Consider the following 24078-nt stretch of genomic DNA (forward strand, 5'->3'; position numbering starts at 1 on the left):
AAAGCAGACTGATTTCAGGTTGAGGATCCTTTGCACTCTACCTCACACCTCCTCACGTATACATAGTCATAGCTTCAAGAAGTATGATATCACTTGTCTGAACTCAATCTCTGATACAGTCAGCTGTCATACATAGGCAACTCTCTGTACCCTTACAGTCTTTCACATGATTCTGTCAGGGCACTTGGGAGTTTGAGCTAGTGTTTTGTAGCTTGTGGGCACCATTTAGAAATCTAACAGAGAGCATTTTGGTTGTCACAATGCCCAGGACATGCTGTAGAATTTAGTAGTGGGAGGCAGGGATTCTAAACATTTTCCAAAGTGTGGGTCAATATTGTACAATGAAATTGTCTTGCCCAAATATTTACCAAAATGCCTCTCATGAAGAAACACTTCAATTTAGATTGTTCCTCTAACAGTTAGCCAGGACGCTATCTAAATAAGTCCTTATTATACTTTAGTATATAGAATGTTCTCCTGAAGCATGTATAGAAAATGCAGATGACTTGGTCTCCTCTCTGAAAATGCTGATTCAGTATCTGAAGGTGTGGCCCAGAATCTACATTTTAAAATGTGTATTTCTTTACAGTAATTACACAGATAAGCTGTGGGAAACACTGGCCCAAGCTTATCAAGAGAGAGCACAACCCAAAGTTACTTACAAAATTAAAAATCTTCATTTCAAAGTTCTCTAACCTCTTCTTATTCATCTGTTCACTTACCAGTCTGCCTGTTGGCCCATCATTGGTCCATCCAATCTACATGCCCATTGAGTTCTGACACTGAGAACACATTTCTTGGTAACAGCTTTTCCTGGTCACGTCTCCTATCTTCTGTCCTTTGATTTTTAGACAAGAATATCTGCAAAAATGTAGCAGGGATCAGAGATTGCTGTTTCCTAAAACTCCCCAGTTAATTTCAATATACATCCTAATTGGAGAAATAGCAGTTTAAATCTTTGCTCCTCAAAGCCTGGTCTGCAGACCAGTATTACATAAATCATTTGGGGATCTTGTTACAATGCAGATTTGGATTCATTAGGCACAGGGTGGGGCAGAGAGCCTGCATTTCTAACAAGCTTCTAGGTGATGCCAGGTGAGTGAGGCTCCTCTCCCGGTTTCTACCCCTGGACTCTGAACACGGGCTTTGATCCTCATTACCTTTGACTGCACCAAGCCTCCAAATCTCAGGGTCAAGAATATTGGCTACAGAAAGCCTCCCACCTAGCCCAGACCTGCAGGGGATTTGTTAAGGGACTGTGTGAGACTCCATAGGCTAAGAAGTTTAGGATTAATTTTATAGCAATGGAAAATTGTAGGAAGTCGCTACAGATTATCAAGCAGCCACATCTCTGATACGACAAAATGACAAGCTACCACCCCTGTTAACTGCCCCGCCCACTCTCTGAATATGTGTTATGTTTTTCTACCAGTATCAATATGATGATTGTCAAACATCTGGCTGCTGAAAGAATGGTCATGAAGGAAGAAAACTTTTGTCACTATCTCTCTGTTTTGTTTTCAGCACCCCAGCCAACCCCAAAAAACAACACTCTGCATCTTCGCTTCTTGGGAAGTTCTTGTGAGCTCTATCCTTAAACAGGATGAGGAGCTGTTCCTCTCTAAAACCATCTTTGCCTGGAAGAATTAATTATTCCCTGGAATCTAAGATCTGACTATAGTCACCATACTACCTATTATTTTATGTTCAACAGGGTATCTATAAATTCTGGGGACATGAATGATATTACATTATCAGTTTTATATATTGGGGATGTTCTTGACATGCATATATTATTAGGTATATATGCTTATGTTTCCAAACTTTATGGATGCACCATATTTTTTCATGCAAAGTCTCTTGTGGACTCTATATCACTAAAGTTCAGGGCTTTGTCTGACTTATTTTTCTAGTCTCAGCATCTAGCACAGCTCTCGGCACATTTTTGAAGTCCAGTATATGTTGTTAACTTTTTAAAAAATTACATAATTATAAATTTAGAATAGGAAACTTTATGTTTTTATAAAAAGGTTCCTTCAAAGTGGTCATCCTGCAGGCTGAGAAGCACAGGCCCTTCAAACGAGATTGGGTAAGAGCTTTATGCTGAGTGTATTGGCTAAACATACATATTCAACAGGTTACAAGAGGAGGTGAATATTCATGAAGGTGGTCCAGATGCATGTGTATTGAACAAACATGCATGTTACATACGACCCATGTTCATATATAGAACAAAGAAAGAAAAAGATGGAAGGAAGGAAGGGGGGGAGAGAGAGAGAGAGAGAGAGAGAGAGAGAGAGAGAGAGAGAGAGAGAGAGAAAGAAAGAAAGAAAGAAAGAAAGAAAGAAAGAAAGAAAGAAAGAAAGAAAGAAAGAAAGAAAGAGGAAGGAAGGAAGGAAGGAAGGAAGGAAGGAAGGAAGGAAGGAAGGAAGGAAGGAAGGAAGGAAGGAAGGAAGGAAGGAGGGAAGGAAGGAAGGGAGGGAAAGAAGGAAAGAAAAGAAACGAAGGAAGGAAGGAAAAGAAAGGAAAGAAAAGAAAGAAAAGGAAAGGATGGAAAGGAAAGGAAGGAAAGGAAGAGAAAGAAAAAGTTCACCTTGGAGTAGAGACAATATTTAAATGTATTATAATTAGTCCCTATCCATCGAAAGGTCTTTTGAGGACACAAAGGCATTCCAGTCAGTGCACAGCCTCTGTAAACCAACCAGAGCCAGTCCATGGTCAGTGGTCTTCTTATCAGAAGGAAGTTACTGAAATCAGTCACTTGTCAAATCAAAGCTACAGTTACAGCAGGAAAAACAGTGAGGTCAGCGAGTGTATGGTGGTGAGCTGTAAATTGTCTTAATATTGCTTTTTCAAGACCAGTGCTTGTTTAGATGCTAAAGAAAAACCTTTTGGCATGGTTAGAACATAGTTTATTCTTTAGTGCAGGGGTGTGACTTAACTCTTGCCTGGCATGGCCTTAGGTTCTGTTTATAACTTGATATTCTATTGTCATAAAGAGTCTGTTCTGTCAGTCTTATGATTTGTATTTTAACATTAATGCTGGTCAGTTATGCCTAAACTACAAAAAGGAAGGGGTATAACAGGCTATGTTTGACCTCCCGTCCCATCATGGGTCATGGTTGGAAACTCAATTTTTAGGTTTTTCTGGAATCCCTTGGCCAAGAGGGGGCCTGCTCAGATGGTGGGGGCTTAGGATTTTATTTTTTATTTACAAGGTCATCAAAATGAAATGTAAGTTGATTGCTTTTAATGATGCCTTTGTCAGTAGATTCAACTGAAGAAATGATGGGGATACAGAACACAGATCCTATCAAGTGTCACTTCACATTTAGGTGCAGAAGAAGCCTTCCCATCGTCTTGGGCAGCAGCCTCCAGGCTCTTATCTCCAGAAGTAGCTTCGGTGTTAGGTTTTTTTGTGGCAGATGGATAGAGGCTTCTTCAGGATAGTTGTAAAGGGGAGGCCACAGAGATGCTTGAAATATGATACACTGCCCGGCAGTCAAAATTCCAACTTTGAAGTTAGAAGCCTAAGGCCTTTTACCCACAGATGCCAAAAAAGGATATAATCCCAGAAGGTCAGGCTGTCCCAATCCTTGTAAATGGATATACGTGAGAGGGTGTGGTCTCCCTCGCTGTCATTCATAACCTTTCACTTGGACAGGAAAAGCCTCTGTGAACATGTTAAAATAAAACTTCCCCCAGGCTAACCAATTGCAGGAGAAATGCCTGTGGGTAACCAAACCCAGAGTCACATCACTAGTAAAATGATTCAGTAAAATGAGTCAGTCTCTCGTTCCATTTCCACACCAAGGCAGAAGAGAACAGCCACCTGTGGGCTGTTAAGTCAGCACAGCATCTGTGTAGCCAGAAAAAAATGCAAACACAAGGAATTCGCCTCCTTCCAGGAGTGCCCTTGTAGGTTGCACTCATCCTGCTGAGCTACGTCCAGTTGCATCTCTAGGCAGGACAGCTGCAATTCCCAAGAATCTGAGTACTAACAAGTCCTTGAATCACCTGATTATGAAACTCATAAAGTGCTGAGATAGCACAGGGATGGGTTTTTTAATTCTATTGTACGAGTAATGTATGCTCAATGCAGAACAATTAAATACAAATAAGAAAAGAATCAAAGAAGAAAATAAAACCACCTGAAAGAAAAGCTCAAGTAACAATTTTAATGAACATTTTGGTGTATATCCTTTAAGATCTTATGCGTTATGTAGTATGTACGTATGTAACATATATACAAAAAACTGTATATATAAAATCATATTTATATCAAATGTGAGATAATGTTATACATAGTTTTAAATCTGCCATGTTCATTCCACAATTATATATCATTAAAGTTATCTATGACAGTTAATAATATTTCATTAAATAATCGTTATGGTTGCTTAGGACTCTGTATCTATGTAAATAACTGATTCATTCTTATTAGACGTATAAGTTATTTTTAAAAATGTATTATAAACAAAGTTGTGGTAAATAATTTTCTTAGCTACATCTTTCCACATGTATTTCAATATTACCTTAAAATGAATTATTAAAGCAGAATTGTGAGGTCAAGAGACAAGAAGGGTCCTGCCAAAAAGCCCTCCAGAAACTGTGTGCCCGTTTACTCCTATCAAATTATTTGAAAGTCCCTTTATTTCCCCACAATACGTTCTCCCAGATAACCATTTAAAAATCTTTAAATTTAAAAGGGAATATATCTTATTTGAATTTTCATTGTTTGATTACTGGTGAGGTTATTATTGTATTTTTTTTTGCCATTTGAATTTTCTTGTGAAATTTCTGTTCATGACTTTGGCCTGTTTATTCTTCATGGTATTATCATTTTCTCATAGATGTGTAAAAAATATACTTTAAAGCCAACAATCCTGTGAAATAGTTATTGAATATGTTTTCCTATTAATCTCTAGTTTTTAAACATTGTTAATAATTTTTTTTTTTACTATAGAAGCACTGCTTTTTAATGTGGCAAATTCATCAATTTTATTCACATAGTTTCTGCCTTTGGTATTTTAACTTACGTAACAGAGTTCCTGCTGAAACTGAAAAACTAAAGCTAGAAAAACTACCATTTTAAAAGGTAAGTATTGCCTTATTTTGAAGAGATTCCCCCAGATACTGACTAGCTATGAAAATGCGAATAAAATATTCTTCTTCATTATTTACAGTTCACGGCCAAGTAAGTCCTATTACAGGGAAGTAAACTGGTAAGTGCAACCAAGTGACAGGAAGTTGCCAAGTGACAGGAAGTTGCCAAGACAAAGATGCTCAAGAAGAAAATCTCTGCATAGCATCTGGGCTTATAAACTGTGAAAGCAGCCTAATAATGTACTTCTGAATGTTTAGCTGCTGGCTCTTTTGTGAAAAAAAGGTGCATATTTTTATGTACATAGCTTATTATAAATTTTAATGATATAATATTTACATAGCACAAAATCATAGATAATAATAGAATGTACAATAGAATTCCATTATGAGTTTTTGTTAAACTCTTGTATAGCCAACCCATGGTTGCAATTGATGGGTGAATATAACTCCAGTATGAATATTGATCAGTATTGTTTAGTGAGTAAGACAAAAGTGAAACAACAAAAATATTCCTCAGAACTCTGGTTTGTCAATGACCCAAGCCGCTTAGGCATTGAATCAAATAATAGTTTTCAAATACCGAAATAATATTTTCTCAGTTTTTGGTGCTATTCACAATACAACGAACAAAGACACAATGCAGTTTTAATCTGCATTATAAACACTTTCTCCATCACTTCCTTGTCAACAAAACAATAAATTAAGCCTTTATTTGTACTATTTGCTCATTTTTGTGTTGTAAATATTCCCACCATGGCTGATTTCAAGATGCTAACCTGCTGTCATGGAATGTGAGTTTGTAAGAGATGCAAACCTCAAGAGCACAGATCATAGTGGATGTAAGATGTGATGAGTTTAGAGTATCCATTGTCTCTACTTTTAATATCATTTAGCTCTAAATATATGTACTTTAATTTTTAATAATAGCTATGCTTGACCACTAGCTTGAAAGATTGCTGAATATCTAATTATGGGCTTTTATAGGGCATAGAAGTCAGTGGCAGCATCCGACATATGGAAACTGCATGTTCAATTTCAAGATTTTTGTTTCACAATTAATGTAAAACAATTTTTTTCTGCAACTTTTTTAGTCCTGAAGCTTTCAGAAAAGTTATATTGTTACTGAAGAGAACTGAGGGAAGATTCTGTGGTCGAGCTTGGAGTTCAGCAATAGAGTGTCTGCAATAATTCCCTAAAGTTGCTAATTTACAGACATCAAGAGGTGATCTGCTGAAAAAGAGAGTAGGACTGTGGAGCAAGATCCCATGAGGAAGTGAGCTCAGATTGCTGGATCGCATCATCATTCCCAGGAAATACCCACCATAGCCTGTAATGAGCTTGCTTTCCCTGCTATCCAACAGCAAATAAAGCTTAGGACCCATGCCCGAGAATTTGACTTTAAAAGGGAAGTACATACTTCCATGAACAGAAATTTATAACTTTAAATAACTTTATTGAGGTATCATTTATATACAATAAACTGCACATGTTTAAAGTGTACAATTTATTGAGTTTTGAGATATGTGTACATCCATTAACTATCACCACAGTCAACGTAATGACCATTTCCATCAATCCCCAAAGTTTCTTCAACCTTTGGAACTCCACCCTCCAGTCCCTTCCATGTTTGCCAGCCCCCATCCTTAGACAAACGCTGATCAATTTTCTGACAAGATAGATCAGTTTGCATTTTCTATAATTTTGTATAAATAAGATTACACATTATGTACTCTTTTGTGTCTGTCTTTTACTCAGCGTAATTATTTTGAAATTCATTTATTTTGCCAGATACATATATCAATAGCTTTATTTTTTGGAAGAGTATTTCAAATAGTATAGACATAACACAATTATTGTTTACCCATTTACCTATTGATGAACATTTGGGGTGATTCCAACTTTCATATTACAAATAAAGCTGCGATGAAGTTTGATGACAAATGCTTAATGAAGGTACACTTACACTTTGCTTAGGTAAATAAATATCTACCAGTGGAATGTCCGAGTTAGGCTATGGGTCTACATTTAAATATTTAAATTTTAAGAAACTGAAAACTATTTTCCAAAAAAGTTTGACCATTTTACACTCCCATCAAAAATGTATGAAAGTTTCAGTTGTTCCACATCCCTGTCAACATTAGTATGGTCAATCACTTTAATTTTAGCTGTTGTGATAGGTATGTAGTAGTGCTGGATTTTCATCTGGATCTACATTTTTCTTATGTCTAACAAGGGTAAGTTTCCTTTTCTGTGCTTATTTGCCATTCATACAACTCTGAGTTATATGTTCAAGTATTTCCCCCATTTTTGTCTTTGTTTATATAGTTTTTACTTTTAGGAATACAGTAGTCCCCTTTCCATGGTTTCAGTTACCTGCAGTCAATTGTGGTCTGAAATATTAAGTGGAAAATTCCAGAAATAAACAATTTATAGGTTTTCAATTATGCACCATTCTGAGCAGCATGTTCTGCTCTGTCCCACATGGAATGTGAATCATCCCTTTCTCCAGCATATTCACTGTGTAAACTACACACACTTAGTCATTTAGTAGCAGTCTGGGTTATCAGATAAAAAAAAAAAACATAGTATATATTGGGTTGGGTACTATCCCCTATTTTAGGCTTCCACTGGGGGTCCTGAAACATATCCCTCATGGAAAATGGAAACTACTGAACATATTCTAGATACAAGTTTGGTATCAGATATGCAATTTGAAACTATCTTCTCACAGTCTGATTCCTGTTTTCCCACTTCCTTACCTGTGTCTTTCAGAGAGTAGAAGTTCTTAAGTCTAATTTATTTTTGTTGTTATTGTTTTATGGATTGTACTTTTGGTGTGATAACTAAGAAATCTTTGCCTTGCCCAAGATAATAAAGATTTCCTCTTGTGCTTTCTTCTAGCTTTATAGGTTTAAATTTTACCTAAAGAGATTTCAATGTTTGTGTTTGTTAGTATATAGAATATATAATGATTGATACAGTTGTTTAGGTTTTATGGTTAGGTCTCTGATCCATTTTGAGTTAATTTTTATATATGGTGTGAGGTATGGCTCTACATTCATTTTTGCATATGGATATCCAGTTCTTCCAACACCTTTTCTTGAAAAGACTATTCTTTTGCAACTATATTACTTCTGCACCTTTGTCAAAAATCAGTTGCCTGTATACATATGGGCCTATTACTGGAATCTGTTCTATTCTGTTGATTTATGAGGAGTTCAGCTCCAGGCCAAAATTCTGTGTGTGAGCCCTTAGACCCAATCATAGGCAATTCAAGGCTTTGACTGGCAGGCCTTATGATGAGCGAACTTGTCCTCCCCTCACCAGACTTAGTGCACAAGCACTTTATTCCAGTCTGAATGGAATTTTAGTCAAAGACAGGCCCTTCTAGTCCTGTCATGTTCATGTGCATATCGACATTATTCCTGGCACTTCCATTTAGAGGCTTCTTTATCAGGGCAAAGCTGAAGCACTTCCTACTCTACCTCATGAAAACCTACTTTATATGGGTGCCTGAGCTGAGGGACTACTTCTTACTCTGCTCATTACTTTCCCACTCCAATCTCTCCTCATCATCCCATCTTAGTAGTACAGGTTCACAAAAAGACAGGACTCTTCAGCAGTGAGAAAATTTCTCTCATTTGTGTTGTACATCCTCTCACTCTTGTCAATACCATTCTGTGAGGAAAAATAAAACACTAGGACTCAGCACTTGTCTCTTTTACTTTGTGCTGGAAAGTGAATAAAAGTTTAATACTTTGCTAGTTTAAGTTTGGCTCATTGTTCTTTTTTTTTTCAAAGATGGAGTCTCTGTCACCCAGGCTGGAGTGCAATCTTGGCTCACTGCAACCTCTGCCTCTCAAGCTCCAGCGATTCTCATCCCTCAGCCTTCCGAGTAACTGGGATTACAGGAGTGTGCCACCACACCTGGCTAATTTTTGTATTTTTAGTAGAGACAGTGTTTAGCCATGTTGTCCAGGCCGGTCTTAAACTCCTGGCTTCATGTGGTCCGCCCACATCAGCCTCCTAAAGTGCTTGGATTACAGGCATGAGCCACCACGCCTGGCCTAAGTTTGGCTCATTGTTCTAATTGACCAGCTTGGCAACTGGAAGTTTCACCATCGAGTTACCTATTTTCTGCCATTGCCACATGCTTTTAATTGCAATAGCATTATAATAACTCTAGATATGAATTAGTGTTAGTCTTCCAACTTTGTTCTTTTACAAAGTAATTTTGCATATTCTAAGTCCTATAGACTTGTATATACATTTTAGAATGTATTTTTCAATTTGTACAAAAATTCCTGTTAGGCTTGTGATTGGAATCCATAGATCAATCTGAGCAGAATTGTCCAAATATATATTAACAATATTAAGTATTTTACAATTTTTATGCTATAATTTTCTTATTTTCAGTGTATTTGTCTACTAGTATATAGGTATATATATGTATATATAGATTTCTCTATAATTATGTATCCTGCAATATGGTTAAATATATTAATTCTAGTAGCTTCTGGTAGATTTCATAGAATTTTCTCAATAAAAATAGTTTTACTTCTTTTTTCCCATCTGGATTTTATCTGATTGATTGATTGATTGATTGACTGAATGCACTGACCAGAACTTTCAGTGCAATGTTGAATAGAAGTGATGGCAATGGCAAGCAGTCTGGTGTGGCAACTGCCATAATGCTGGCAGCTGCAAGCAGGGCACTGGGAGGAGGTGGACAGTTCCCCTGCCAATTTCCATAGTCTGCAACCCTTGAGGCTCCCCCGATGCAGCCCAGCCAGTCCCATGGAGCTCTGGTCTGCCCCTGAGGGTGGGGGCCATAGGAGAAGCTCAGGAGAATGTCACCCCTGCCCCAGATGCTGACCCAGGCCTAGGGAGGACCTGGAGTGCCCCAGGCTGCAAGGGGGCGTGGCAGGGTACCATGTTCCATGGGGCCACCAGAAACCAAGGGAAAAGCAGGAGCCCTTTCCCTTCCATGTTGTCAGGGTGGGAACTCCCCAGGTGCAATTTCAGATGCCCCAGGTACAAACTGCAGCTGCCCAAGCTGTGGCTGCAACCCGGGTACCCCTCTGCTCTTGGGAGCTGGGAGTAGACAGGAGCCCTGCCCTCCTATATGGGGCTGCAGCCAGTGGTGTCCTGGCAAGCAGGTAGGAGGTCCCCCATCCCCCACAGATGCAGCCACCCAAACCAGGGCTGCACACCCAGGCATTCCTGTACTCTTTGGGGGCCTGGGAATGGCCCCCTTGCCCTTGCAGGTTCAGAGGTGCCTGCTCCCACTGCCTGGCCTCTCCCTGCTCCTGGTTCCCTCTTTGATCTCTGACTGGGGTTGGGGCAGGGCTCTAGCATTGTCACAGCCCAGGCCATGTATGCAAGCTCAGGGTAGTGCTGACATGCCAGCCCTCTGATGCCTTGGCCTCCTCTGGATGTTGGGCACCAAGGAGTGCCAGAGGAGAAGCTGAATGGGGACTGAGGGCAGCTGGGCACTGGCCTGCAGGTGCCCCTTAGTGCCAGAAGCCTTCTGCCATGGATGGTTGTGGGAGACAGACAGGCTACTGGGCAGAAGGGAGCAGATCCCTAGGGAAGCCCAACCTTCAGGCCAGGCAGCCATGAAGGCTGACAGCTGGGATCCAGACCCATAGACCAGAATAGGGACTTATTGTGCCTTTTCCGGGCTCCCCATGGGCCAATCAGCAGGCACTTCCTCCCCTCTGAGGTCTGCAAAAGCCCCATGCTCAGCCAGAATAGGGCAGAGGATGGAGAGAGGATGGCCAGCTGTAGAGAGGAGCTACCCTCTCTGCTGATAGCGGGAGACAACCAGAGAACCAGCTGCAGAGAGGAGCTACCCTCTCCAGGGCCTCCTCTCTGCCGAGACCTGCCGAGACAACAAGAGGATGGGAGGACATGTTGAGCATTGAAGATCCACACACTCCAGGGCCTCCTCTCTGCTGAGAGCTGAACACTTGAGGGGACAACCTGCCTGCAAAGAAGAGTTACCCACTGTGGGTCTCCTCTGAGCTATTCTAACACTAAATAAAGCTTCTCTTTATCTTGTTCACTTGTCTGCCTACCGCATTCTTCCTGGATGCAGGACAAGAGCTCCGACAAAGGTGTCGGAAGCCACAGATGTTTCTGACCAGAAAAATGACACCCCAAATGACAGTTACTTCCTGTAACAGAAGTGGTCAAGCAGAGATCCTTGCCTTCTTCTTAATATTAGACGGAAACCACTCAGTTCTTCATTATTAAATGTCATATTAGCTACAAGTTTTTCATAGATGTCCTAAAATGCTGAGTAGTTTTAATCAGTAATCAGTGTTGGCTTGTTTTCTCTGCATCTATTAAGATGATCATTTAGCTTTTCTCTTTTAGTGTGTTAATATGTTGAATTATGTTAGTTGGTATGTGAATAATAAACAGAACTTTTCTTTCTGCAATGTAAATCCCACTTGGTGAATTTTCCTTCTGTAGTGTTGTGTATGACTAAAAAAATACTGCTTACAATTTTTATTAGAAATTCTATTTCACATATATATTTAGATTATGTATTTCTTCTTGAGTGAGCTTTAGAAGTTTGTGTTTTTCAAGAAATGTGTTCATTCCATCTAAATAGTTGAATTTATTGGCATAAGTTGCTCATAACATTGTATTATCATTTTAATATTTATTTGCCAAATGTGTAGTGTTATCACTCTCATTTCTGATATTAGAAATATGTGTTTGTTCTTTCTTTGGTTGGGTTTTTTGTCAGTCTAGCTAGAGATTTATCAATTTCACTGATCTTCTCTAAGAACCAACTTTTAGTTTTATTAATTTCTCCTTTAATTTTCTGATTTTTGTTTCATTGCTTTCTGCTCTGATCTTTAACTCCTTTATTCTTCCTTTCAGTTTAATTTATTCTTCTCTTTAAAGTTCCTTAAAGTTATGGCTGAAGTCATTAATTTGATACCTTCCTTTGTTCACAGGCATTTATGCTATAAATCTACCATGACCACCAGCACCCTAAGATACATTTAGTGGCATCCTACATATTTTGATACGTTGTAATTCCATTTTATTCAATCAAAATAACTTGTAATTTTCCTTTTGATTTCTTCTTTAAACCATGAGTTATTAGAAGCGTGTTACTTAGTTTTCATATATTTTGGTGTTTTCCAGAGTTCCTTCTATAATAACAGAATAATCAATAGATTTATAATTGATTTCCATATGATCAAATAGAACACTTTATGTGACTTGAATTATTTAAATTTATTGATCTTTATTTTATAGCTCAGAATATGTTTGATAGCTATTGCTTGAATGTGTCCCCTCCAAAATTTAGGTGTTTAAACTCAAAGGCCAATTTGATGGCATTAAGATGTGAGGCCTTTAAGAGATTAGGTCTAAGGGATTCCACCTGGTGAATGGAATTAGGTGCCCTCATAAAGGGGTTTGAAAGAGTTGATCCCCTCTTGTCTTCCCATTTTCTACACTATGAAGATACAGTGTTTCTCCTTTTTTGGAGGATGCAACTCCTACTAGACACCAAATGCCCGCATCTTGATCTTAGATTTTCAGTCTCAAGAACTGTGAGAAACAAACATCTAGTGTTTATAAATACCCAGTTTCAGGTATTATCTTAGCATAGCAACAAAGTACTATAACATTTATCTTGGTAAATGCTGCACAAATGCTTGAAAAGAATGTGTTCTGTTTTTGTGGAGTGTTCTAGAAAGGTAATTTAAATCAAGTTGGTTGATAGTGTTATTGTTCAAAGATTCTGTATCTCTATTAATTATATATCACCTTGTATTAATTATTGAGAGAAGGATATTGAAATATTTTACTTTAGTTGTTAATTTGTCTAGTCTCTTTGTAGTACAATTGGGTTTTGCTTCATCTTTTTTGAAGGTTTGATATTAGGTGCATAAACATTTAGGACTGTAACATCCTGTTGATTCACTTTTATCATTATGAACGGCTTTCTTTGTCCTAGGTAATATTCGCTGGTTAGAAATGTACTTAGTCTGATACTAAAATAGTGATACCAGTTGTCTTTTGAATAGCGTTAGTATTGTATATCTTTTCCTACACTTATGCCTTAATTAGTGTCTTAAATTCAGTTTTGAGTAGGCAGCATATAGTTGTATCTTGCTTAATATTCAATATTATAATCACTGCTTTAAAATCAGAGTGTTTAATTAAATTAATGTACTTATTGAGGCAGTTAGGCTTAAATCTACTAAAATTACTTGTTGTTTTTTCCACAGCAGTTCTTTGTTCTTTTTTTCTATCTTTTTTTGGATTGTGTGTTTTTTCTCTCTCATTTTTTTTCTTTTGCTTACCAGATACAAATATGTGCTGTGTTCTGTTAATGGCTCCTTTAACTTATTATTTTTTTACCTTCAAGTGATATTATACTACTTGACTTATAAAACCTCACAAAAGTGTTCTATCTGTGCCATTGTGAAAATCCCTCTTCTATGCTATTGTTTTCATGCAATTTGTTAATATTTCTATATATTGTCAGCTTCACAATACATTTTTAAATTAATTTTGCCTCAAATAGTTTATCTTTTAAAGATATTAAAATAAGATATAATAATTTTTGTTTACCTACTTGGTTATCATTGCTGATACTCTTCATTTATTTTTGTAAATATAGGTTTCATGTGTTACATTGTTTTCCTTCAATGTTTCTTGTAGTTTAGGTATCTGGTGATGAATGTTCTCAGATTTTACAAATATGAAATCATGTTTGTTTTCCAATTTTTCGAAAAATATTTTCTGTGGATAAAGAATTATGAGATAGCAGGGGATTTCCCTCTTTTTATTACTTTAGAGGCATTTCTCCACTGTTTTCAACTTGTATTATTTCTAATAAGAAATCTGTTGCTATCCATATTTTTTTTCCTACTCCATAATATGTCTTTTTCCTCTGCTGTTCTATTTAAAATTTTTTCTATTAATCACTAGTTTTAAATAATTTGATTATGATGTTCTTTGGTCTATTTCTTTTCATGTGTCTTGTACTTTGGGTTGATTGAACTTCTTGGGATTGTGGGATCTATTTTTTCTTTTTAGTCTTTTCTTTACCCTGTATTTCCTCTTTAATAATTTTTATTTCAATTTCTTCAAGTTCCCTAATTTTTTTTCCTGAAATGTATAATCTACTCTTCATCCTATCTAGTGTAGTTTTCATTTTAGACATTGCATTTTTCATATCTAGAAGTTCAGATTGCATCATTGTATATCATTCATATTTTTATTAACATGTTCTACATTTTCTCTAGCTTTTAAAACATATTGAATGGAGTGATAATTATTTTAATATTTTTGCATGATAATTCTATCATCTGTGCCATTTCTTGGTCAGTTTTGATTGATTGATTTTTCTCCTTATGGTAGGCTGTATTTTCTTGCATCTTTAATTTTCTAGTAATTTTTAACTGTAGATTTTACCTTGTGGGTACTGGATAGTTTTGAATACCTTGGCTTTGTTCTGATATATAGTAGTTAGGCTACTAGAATGCAATTTCATCCCCTTGGGTTTTACTATTAAGCTTTGTTAGGTGGGACCAACACAGCAGTTAGTCTAAGGTTAATTATTTTCCACTAAAGAGACAAGACTATTCTCAGTTGTCTGATATCCCTCTGAATTATGAGGATTTCCTTTCTGTCTGCTGAGGACAGATACTAAGAGTCTGTATAAGCAATAATTACTTTTCTCTCAAATACTTTTAGGTCCCGCATCCCCACTTCAACAAGTTTCTTTATATGTATGGACTAGTCAGTGCTCTGATGAATGCTTGAGGGGAACCACTTGAACATATCCATGGTTCTCTCCATGTAGCCCTCTTTCTCTCTGGTATTCTGCCCTGTGAACTTGAGCTTCACTGGCTTCCCAGATTCCCAGTTTCATCTGCTCAACTCAGGGAGACCTCTGAGCTCTGACTGGATTCACCTTTCCTGCAATCCAGTCTTGAAATTCTTTCAAGGAAGTAAGCTAGGGTAATTACATGACTCCATCTTCTATTTCCTGTCTCTCAGGAATCATTGTCTTTCATTTGCCTATGTTCAGTGTCTTCAGTACCACTGTTTCTATGTATTTGGACTGTTTTTGTTGTTATTTCAGGTGTGACAGGAATTCCAAACCTCGTCATTCCACTTTCACCAGAAGCAAAAACCCAGAAATAATTTTAGTGTCATAAAATATATCAATATATTACTTTATATTTTTTGTGTTATTTCATTTTTCTTCCTTATTGTCTTCTACATATTTTAAAGTGCTGTCATTAAAATTTAAGTTATTAATTGACCTAGGAAATATTTTATATATAATATAAAGTAGGAACTCAAAATCAGTTCTTAACATTTTCTCTCACAGTAAACTTAGTAACCTCTATTGAATGGAGACTAATTTCCTCACTGATATGCAAAGACATTTTTGTCACATACCAAGTTCTGATATATAAATATCTGGTTTTAGAATTCCTAGGTTGTTTCATTGCTTTCTTTTTCTATTATTGATATTATTTGGTATGCCTTAAATATTTAAGTTTAGAATCATGTCTTAGTCTGTTGAGGCTGCAAAATATCATACACTGGGTTGCTTACAAAAAATCACAAATTTATTTCTCACATTTCTGGAAGCTGTGAAGTCCAAGGTTAAGGTACTGGCAGATTCAATGTCTAGCAAGGGCCTATTCTTCATAGATGGCACCTTCTTGTTTCATCCTCATATGGTTGAAGGGGCAAACAAGCTGTCTCAGGCCTCTTTTATAAAGGAATTAATCCCACTCATGAGGGTTCCATCTCTATGACATAATCACCTTCTGAAGGTCTCACTTCTAAATACCATATTGGGGATTAGGTTTCAATGTATGAATTAGAAAGGACAAAAACATTTAGACCATAGCAAATCTTAAGAGTAAAGTATTTAGTGTGAATTATAAAAGAAACAAATATTTAGACCATAGCACATCTTAGAGTAGGGTAATGTATTTAGTGTGTTTAGTGTATCACGCCTGAAATAACAACAACAAAAACAGTCAAAATATATAGAAACAGTAGCACTGAAGACACTGGACATATGGAAATGAAAGATAATGATCCCTGAGACACAGGGAGGGGGAGCCCTCTAATTACCCTAGCTACTTCCTTGAGAGAATTTCAAGGATGGATTGCAGTAGTGCAATACATAGGTAATGTATTCATTTTCTGTTCATTTGCATAGGCTTTATATTGCAAAAACTTTCTTGAATTACTTATACCATACTTGCCAATGGTCTTCATCTCTTTGTGAATTTGTTTCTGAACATCTTGAGTTTACTTCCCCTCATAGTAAATTTCTTAAAGGAAAGAATAGAGAAATTTTTTTGTTGATCTCTTTTTTTTTGTTTTTTTTGGGGGGATGGAGTCTTGCTCTGTCACCCAGGCTGGAGTGCAATGGCTGGATCTCAGCTCACTGCAAGCTCTGCCTCCTGGGTTCACTCCATTCTCCTGCCTCAGCCTCCCAAGTGGCTGGGACTACAGGCGCCCGCCACCTCACCTGGCTAGTTTTTTGTATTTTTTAGTAGAGACAGGGTTTCACCGTGTTCACCAGGATGGTCTTGATCTCCTGACCTCGTGATCCGCCCGTCTCGGCCTCCCAAAGTGCTGGGATTACAGGCTTGAGCCACCGCACCTGGCCATTGATCTCTCGCTTAGTTAATGTTATCTAACTTTTTCTATCACGTAGGGTTCAGATCACTCTCAATGAAGTTCAAGAAGCCAAGCTGACCTCATTTGGTAATATTTCAATTATTACCTTCTTCCATACATCTCTAAGTTCTGGTGTGCTTGATCTTCTTCTACTTGAAAGATCAATTTCCCCATAGAACTGATGTTTACAGTTGTTTAGATAAGCATAAAGATTGACCCACCTGGTCATAAACCTTGAAACTCACGCTTGACATTTGTCTTATCTGAGTACTTTTCTCAGAAAACTGACCAACAGGCATCCCAGATGTCAAGAAACCGAAACTTACCAGATCACCGCATTTAGACAGTGAGATGCCAGACCCTTCATCAGTCATGATTGCCTAACAAACCAACCACTTCCTGTTGACCAATGCCTTTTTCTTTCCCCTCCCTAATTCCTATTTTCCCCACATGTAGCTACAGTGTTTCCCCTCTACATAAATCTCAATTGTAGTGAGTTGGGGAGACTGATTTGAGACTTATCTCCTGTCATTTGGCTGACATCACCTGAATATATATAGCCTTTCTCCCTAGCAATACTCATTGTCTCTGATTGACTTTCTATGTGGTGAACCATGAAACCTACACTGAACCCCTGGTATTTTGGTAACAAATGTGTTGCTTGTGGCTCAGCTGCCACGGAATAAGATTTTTGGAAGTCCTCCTAGTAGCTACCTGATCATTTTCAGCTGAAGGTAGGTTTTGGTTTATTTCTCTCTTTGGCCCAGATACTGCCAGCCCCAACCAGATTCCTAATTGCCTAGGAAAAAAGGCCTTTGAAATTTGGCACCTGTTTCAGGACAGGTGACTGTCCTTTGTGGGTCCAGAAAGCAGGAACTTTTCCTCTCAATTTGGGAAATTCCAAAAGAATTTCTGTTTGCAGGTTGAAAAGGCACCATCTACTGAGAGAGAATGCACCCTGGCTTTTTCAGTTTGGACACTCTTGGGGCTTGGCTTGTGGGTTGCTGCTTCGTTTGGATTTTGTTTTGTTGATTGTTTGTGTATGCGTTGATGGGAGGTCAGGATTCAATCACAGGATGCAGTCCACTGAGATAAATTTTTCAAAGTTGGTCTGATTGTAGTTATGGGCCGATGGAGTGGGGGGAAGTCTGTTATATTACTCTGAATGTACCTGATCTTGTCTGATCTCAGAAAGTCTTTGAATTACAGTGGTAACTTAACATTGGATTTATTTTCCCCTCAAACAGGAAATTAGGATGGAGTTCCTTGTATCTAGGCTTCTGTGCTGCTGTTCTAAGCAGGGTAGGGCCTGCTTAGTATGTGATATTCTTCTGTGGTGCTATTTGGTCCCAGTGTTCTTTAGAGTCTGGGGAGATTTGGCCTTTAAATTCGAATTCTCATGGAAATTTCTTTACCCAGAATTTGAGTTCACTGCCTTCACTGGATTAGTGATCAGAGCAAACAAAGTTTAACCATGTGACCATATTTCTAAACTGGCGAATTTGTGTTGCTATTTCATGGCTTTGTATTGCTAACTCATGGAGTTCTAAGGTAAAAGCTATTAGATCTTTGCCTATATGTGTGTATACAAGTTTAGATTTGTTTTTGTATATGTACATTTATTATGTTTTATGTTGTGTTTCCTGAATTGGCTTATAAATAAAAACAGCACTCATAAAATAAGTAAACAAGTCCAAATATTTTTCAAGTTCACATGATTTCATTAAATCTTTAATAAATAAGTTTTTAAAATATTGGTAAAATAAAAGGAATTTACTAGGGATGTCTTTGGAATTGTCAGGATATAGTTTTCTGGTTTTTATATTTGTCTGTGTTAGATATTTTAGGGTCTCAAGGTTTGACATAGGTTATAAAACTATAAACCCAGCCAAAACAAAATAATCTTTATGTAAATTTTTTGACAATTGTGACTAATTTAATGTCGTTGGTTTAACAAAAACAGCTGAATCTTCTGAATTTTTGGCAAAATGCCCATGTATTTAACTTTAAGTTTCTTACTTAAGTTAACCCCTGATATTCACAGGCTATAAAATGGTGGTTACCAAGGAAATAACCTGAAATGATAAGTAGCTCTGTTAAATATCTCAGTTTTCAGAAGGAATGTAGATAAACCGGTAAAAATGAAAAAACTGAGTAAAGGTAAATGGGATAAATGCTTGTTGGTGAACTTTTTGTGTAATTTAAAATCTTTAAATTATTTCTAATGCTCATTGAGTGCCTGGATCATTTCTAATTAAGAAATAGTTATAATATGGAAAAGCATGTTTTTAAAAATTGTAGAATGTTCTAAGGTATAAAATACTAATATTTGATACATAGTTCTGGATTTTTTGCTTCCTGGTTTTCACCAAAATTTAAGATTAATATGAATAATAATTTTAGTTAATATGTAATTCTATACATAAAATTTGCCAAAGAAGATGTTTTCTTATTGAGAAATGAAATAACATTATATAATTCAAAAGTTATTTAATGTTTAATTCAAATTACAGACTTGAAAGATTACTTATGAAACAAGGTAGAAAGAAACAAGTAGGTGGGGGGAGAGATGTGGAAAATGTTATGGCTATGAAGATATGTTTTTGGTAAGTAAGGTTATAAAGATAATAATTTTATATAAAAAAGGATCTTGTATGGTAAATTGTTGTTCTAAATTAAAGTGACTGGTTATTTTAAAAAGAGAAAATTTGGGGCAAAACAGAAAGTCCAAGCATGTTGTAGATAATTGGTGTAAGTCATGATTTCTTTTTCTGTTTCTCTATATGTCTATCTTTATGCAAGTACAGAGAAAATAGTTGAAAGAGTTTGGATAATAAAATAATACTTAAAACTTAATCAAAAGTTGGAGAAATCTAGCTAATTAACATTGCTCATATTTGAAGCTCTTAGTTTGATTAAGGTAAAATAAGAAATATTGTAAAGAAGTATTAAGTTGCTGCAAAAGTAATTGTGATTTTTGCCATTATACATTGGAAGTTTGACAGTTCTTTTTTTAATATAGCTAGGCATGAAGGCAGTTTTAGGATAGGGCCAAATTTCACATAAATGCTTACATTGCTTTGTTTCACACTATATTTGCTATTCTGCATAGACAGTACTAGCATTAAAGTATTTACTCATCATGTGCCTCAGTAACTTTATTAAATCTATAGTGGTCTTGGTAGACTTAAAGCCATTAATTTGTATGCCAGGAACAAAATATCCATCATGTGCTTTTTTAGGCTCTTGGTAACACTATGTCCTCTACAGTAAGAGAAAAATTTGAGGTTGATTTCCTGTTTATTTGTTTATGCTTTTAATTTTCATTTATTTGTTGTTTTATATAAAACCATTGATTTTTTAAATTTCCTAATGGAAGACTTTTATTTGGTTCTACGAATACTAATTTTGTTTCCTATGCATTTTCAACAATTCATTATTTGCTCTATTTTTCTAAAATTCCCAAGCTACATTTGCCAAGCCTCCAAAAAGATGATAGAGTACACTGGCCATTTAAAATTGGATTGGTTTTGCTTACTTTTGATGATATGGAAAGCTATAAGAGCTTAAGTTCCTGGCTAAAAATAAAAGACTTATTTTTACAAGTTCTGACCAGAGATACTCCATGGTTTTATTATTTGGGAAAGTAGGTAAGAGTAGAAATGTATAAATGATTTATATTTATATAAATAAAATAATAGATAATTCAATTGAATCAATATTTAATAGATAATTCAATTGAATCAATAATTTAAGTTGGTTTAAGTGCTTTTTTCTTTAGGTAATGAGGAAATAATGTGATATGGGTACAAAGTTTTAATGTTCAAAAATAATTGGGCTTGTCTTTGAAAAAATTATGACAGTGATTTCTCTCAAACTACTTCATGTTGATCATTATTGAAATTAAGTGATATTTCCTTGAACTAAGCAAAAATTTTAAAAAGTGATAACTTTCTACTGATTTTTGATCCCAAACCTTTTTTTTTTTTTTTGAGATGGAGTCTCGCTCTGTCACCCAGGCTGGAGTGCAGTGGCCAGATCTCAGCTCACTGCAAGCTCTGCCTCCCAGGTTCACGCCATTCTCCTGCCTCAGCCTCCCGAGTAGCTGGGATTACAGGCGCCCGCCACCTCACCCGGCTAATTTTTTTTTGTATTTTTAGTAGAGACGGGAGTTCACCATGTTAGCCAGGGTGGTCTCGATCTCCTGACCTCGTGATCTGCCCGTCTCCACCTCCCAAAGTGCTGGGATTACAGGCTTGAGCCACCGTGCCTGGCCGATCCCAAATCTTTTATTACTCTTAGGTTTTCTTGTGTATGCTTGAAAACAAAATATGTGCAAGTATTGCGCTGATTTGAAAATTCTAGTGGTGAAAGCTACCTAATCATTTGTCAGCACTATATCTAAAAGTCAGTCTTGTAAATGAGTGATGTCAATCTTTAAAAATAACTAAAAAGAAATTATTGGTTGTTTATTGTTTCTTTGGTTTTGTTTTCTTGTATAATAGTTAAGTGAAAGAGATTATTTATGCTAATACTGAATTTCCACAACTGATATTTGCATTTACCATTGTTTAAATATTGAGAGAAAAGTTAATTGTCTTACTTTAATAAGGTTGGCATAGGAACTATCATATATTTTATACATTTTGTCATAATTTTGTCTGTAGGATGCTAGCAACTAGGCATATATGAGGAGTAACCTAACCACTTTAATACAATGGCTTGAAGTGCTGCAGACAGTAACTCTTAGACACCAAATCACAATATTTTCATTTGTGACATGTTAGAGAGAATAATAGGACTTTCTGCAGTGTTAATAAACTGAATCACTGATTTCTAAATGTTCTTTCTTATGTTTCTAAACATTTCATTAAACATTGGCTTCTGTTCTTAGCATAAATACATATACTATACTTTATCATTTATATTATAGATAAAAACTTATGTTACAGGAAAGTAGTCTATCTGCATATCACAGATGGAATGCTCCTTTGATATAATTTTATTTTTGTATTGCTTTTAAAGTCTTTTGATTATCACTTTGGTTAAACAAATAACTATTATAATAACTTGTAGTTTTGTTTTGATCAACTAATTTGACCTTTTAACATCCTCGATAAACATGCTATTAACTAATCTTTGTGCTGTTAAGTTACAAGGCTTTGACTCCCGGGTCTGGAAAAGGCACCAACTCCTACTAAATCTTGAGCATTGATGCCAGTGAAAGCTTCATTTTTAGGTCCAAGAGAAGGTGAAAATCAAAATGAACTGTTTTTGTGAGGCACATGGCCTGAAATTAAAACTATTCAATCCCTCTAAGTCCATGGACCATCACAGAAGAGGTGGGAGCATGAATTGTAAGGGCCAATTTTGAGGAATAAAATTACTTCAGACCCTCCAGATCAAGGATGGGCACACAGATACCTAAATATCTGACAAATCGAGGATTTTTAGCTCTCTAAATTTCTTAACTCAAATAGGTTTAGCAAAATGCTTATGTTTTGTATGGCTAATTGCTACAAGTTAGTGTCTAAGACCAGAATTAAATTATGTAACCTCACTTTTTGGCCTTTGGTTTTTTGGCTTTTATGTTGCTTAAAAGATTTTAAGGGTTAATGAGTGCCTTCTCACCTCAGTCAGTACCTGGATAAATGTTTTAAGAATGGCTATAAGTTTTTTTGACTGTAAGTCCCTTGGCCATAGAGATCTCACTGAGGAACAGGATGGACCTGGGGCAGGTAGCCACATCACCCCAGCAATGATATGGGACAAAATAAAATTTTGTAATTAATACTGTTTCTGGCAAATCTTGGCCAAGAAGCAGGAATGTAAACTAAAATATAATCATAAGCCTATGATATGGTTGGCTTTGTGTTCCCACCGAAATCTTACCTTGAATTATAATCCGCAGGTGTTAAGGGAGAGACCTGGTGGGAGGTGACTGGATCATGGGTGCTATTTCCCCCATGCTGTTCTCATGATAGTGAGTTCTCACAAGGTCTGATAGTTTTACAAGGCACTTTTTCCTGCTCTTCCTGCTCTTGTTCACTCTCTTACTTGCCCCCATGTAAGACGTGCCTGCTTCCTCCTCCACCATGATTGTAAGTTTCCTGAGGCCTCCCCAGCCATGCAGAACTGTGAGTCAAATAAACCTCTTCTTTACAAATTACCCTGTCTCAGGTATGTCTTTACAGCAGTGTCAAAATAGACTAATACAGCCTCCCTCCTAACTGACCAGATCCCTTTTGTGGCAAAAGGGACCTCAGAAAAAAACCTGAAAACTGAGTTCTCAGCCATGATCTGATGGGAGATCAGACACCTTTTTATATCCCTTTTCTTTTGAGGTCTAGACACAACAACTGACCACAACTGTACAGTCTGTGTTGAGGCCTATCCCAGTAGAAGTGAGAAAGCTACTGAAGTAAAGGCTCTAATGAAGGAAATAGTTCCTTGATACGAACTTCCACCACAGTCATTTTAGTGTTCTTTTATGTATTTAAATTTTATATAAATGTTATCCTATTATATGATTTTTGCTGTTCCATGTCACAGCAAGGTGCTCAGGACATAATAAGCAATCATGTTAAATATTGTGAACAAAACAATTTATTTCATTTTTCTTTATCTCTTTCCTTTCTTTTCTTTCTCTTTACCTTTCTTTTTTACTTTCTCTTTCATTCTGTTTCCCTCTCCTCCCATTATTTCATTTGTTCATTGATGACATCCAATTTCTGTTCTCAGTTTAAATTTTCAGACTTGTTTTCTCCTAATTTCTTGCATGTATACTGTATTAAAAACTCTTGGATTAGTCTCACGTTTCCCCAAATATGTTATGAATTTGTATATCTTGGCTTTAGCTCATGCTCTTCCCTTAACTTAGAATTATGTTTTTCCACGTCTGCTTGTCCATGTCTCCCTTTCTCAAGAGCCAGTTTAGATGTCATTTTCTGTATCATATCATATTGGATTATCTTAGCCATAAAAATCCTCCTCCATATTTCATGCCATTCCATGTCATGCACTGTAAATGGCACATTTCTGGAGTTGAAGCTCAGATCTTTCTCTATGTATGCTATTTCAATCAATCTGACAATTTTGAGCCTCTAATATTTTACCTATTAATGAGGAAAATAATTCCTATATCAAAATTTGGTGATGTTGAATAAAATTAACTAATATAAGGATGGAGAGGTTGAGATAGGTAGGAGATGCAGTAGAGTCCCATAATAGACTCATTTAATTTGAGAAGATACACAGAGTAAGACAGTTTATGTGTTG

At 36.5% G+C, this 24078-nt stretch overlaps 1 long non-coding RNA gene across 1 annotated transcript in view; it reads right to left on the reverse strand.

Moving 5' to 3' along the window:
• Positions 1–695: 695 nt before the first annotated feature.
• LOC105470869 (uncharacterized) overlaps positions 696–24078 on the reverse strand; it is a 167942-nt gene continuing 144559 nt past the window's right edge. The window contains exon 4 of the long non-coding RNA XR_980825.2: positions 696–861. This is a non-coding gene — a long non-coding RNA (uncharacterized lncRNA). The remainder of the gene's footprint in view (positions 862–24078) is intronic.

Source organism: Macaca nemestrina, chromosome 2 (genome assembly GCF_043159975.1).
Source record: "Macaca nemestrina isolate mMacNem1 chromosome 2, mMacNem.hap1, whole genome shotgun sequence".
In the NCBI taxonomy this organism is placed as follows: domain Eukaryota; kingdom Metazoa; phylum Chordata; class Mammalia; order Primates; family Cercopithecidae; genus Macaca; species Macaca nemestrina.